The following is a 1,990-nucleotide window of genomic DNA, read 5'->3' as shown; positions in this document are numbered from 1 at the left end:
AATGAAATGCAATTATTGTATCTAGTGAATAAATGAATTTTTCACTACAGCTTAAAAAGTATAAAGTTACAGAGAAGTATATACAGATAACACCTGTTGAGACCGAAGAAAAATACTGACACAATTAAGTATCGATAAGTTACAATATGAATTTTTTATCCAATACATGTAAGTGGGATAAAATATGGTACATCAAAAGTACAAAATAACACGCTAAAAAGGAGAAGATTTTTAGAAAAAAATCTATATATGGCGAAATCTCCGGTTCAGCCCCCTGTCCAAATGAAAATAAAGGGAGTTTTGGGTGTTTTTCGTAAAAACAAAAAAAGAATTATAAGATAGTCTCTTTCACTTTCCTTTATTTGTGTATCTTTTCAAGTGATAATATTTTCTAACATCGACTGCTTTTAGGTACATGTACCCAACGGGAAATTACCCCTAGGTGGTTATCAAAAGAGTTAAAAAACCTTCTTTTAAAAAGTATATGTAAGCCAAAGCGCTTACCTCTTGGCCTCCTTAGGAAGCCAAAAATCTCCAATCAAGGACGGTTAGCTCTCTCTCAGACGTTTTAATTCTTCACATTAGATATTTAAAAAGGTATAGTTTACATGTTGGCTATCTCTCTAAATATCTTTGAAGTACTTACGAACGAACAGGCAAAAAGGGCTAAAACGCTTTCGTCATTCTTATTTCATTACCATATATCATTAATTGTCTTTTTTAAATTCATCTAAACGATGTTTTTTAAAATAATATATATCCTTTTTTGAAAATTATGTTTAAAAATGTACGACTAATATCAATTATGCTTTCAGTAACAACAGACATCATTATATCTAAATATTTGATTCTTAATTTAAAGCCATAATATGTCACCAACCAATAGTAACCCTTCCTCTCCAAATAACTACTGATCCATACAAACAGATATTTCAATACAATGAGAGTATTGAATTCGGTTGTGTTAAAGGATACAGTATCAATGGGGACACGGTCAGATATTGTACACAGAATGGAACTTTTGAACTGAATTTTCCTACATGTTCAGGTAATGCCATTTTCATAATACAGTTTTTTTTATATCACGCCGTACCAGTAACATTTGTAACCAACAGTCGTACAATCTCTTACGGGTGGAAATATAGATAAAATGAATGGAAAACCATGCCAGTTTCTTACTGTTTGTAAAGATATCAATCAAACATGGCGAGAAAAACTGTGCATATTTTAAAAGACTGACATCAACCGATATTATATAGTAATTTTTTGTGTATATGTAATACATTTGAGGAAGCTATGCGTTAAGGTATGACATGTCATTTATGGCAATATTTTGACAGCTCCGTAGAGATATCTTTACTATAAAAATTAATGATATTTTATATTAAAGCTATAAAATGCCAACCACCAAGTTTAAAGTATCCCCTGCAAATGACGACATACAAGCAGATATTTCGATACAACGAATCCATTGAATTCCACTGTGCTGCAAACTACCATATCCAAGGAGAGGCAGTCAGATATTGTACACATAACGACAGTTTTCAACAAAATCTTCCTACGTGCTCTGGTATGTAAATTTTGCAAGTTTTGAAACTATACCTTTGCAACGATGGGTTTTTTTCCCTTGTTTTTGTTAATTCGTTTGTTTGTTCCTTTGGTTTTTTTGGAGAGAATGGGGGATGGGGTGGGGGTTAAGCAGTATGTTTTTCAAATTATTATATCATTCAAAATAATACAATTCGACCTTTATGTATGAAATACAGATTTTAAATTATTGTTATCATTTATGCTATGATTTTTAATATATCAAATACACCTTTACAGATTTAGCCAATGCACACTTTCTTTTGAATTAGATTTTAAAAGGAGTTAGATTACTTTATTTTGATAAAACATTACAATTTTATTCGTCATTTTTTCTTTTCTTACGAAAATATCTTTTGCTTTACATAACATCACAAACGTATATATACGTGTATCATCAAGT

This window comes from Crassostrea angulata, chromosome 5, assembly GCF_025612915.1.
Source record: "Crassostrea angulata isolate pt1a10 chromosome 5, ASM2561291v2, whole genome shotgun sequence".
Lineage (NCBI taxonomy): Eukaryota > Metazoa > Mollusca > Bivalvia > Ostreida > Ostreidae > Magallana > Magallana angulata.
This window is presented reverse-complemented; position numbering follows the sequence as displayed.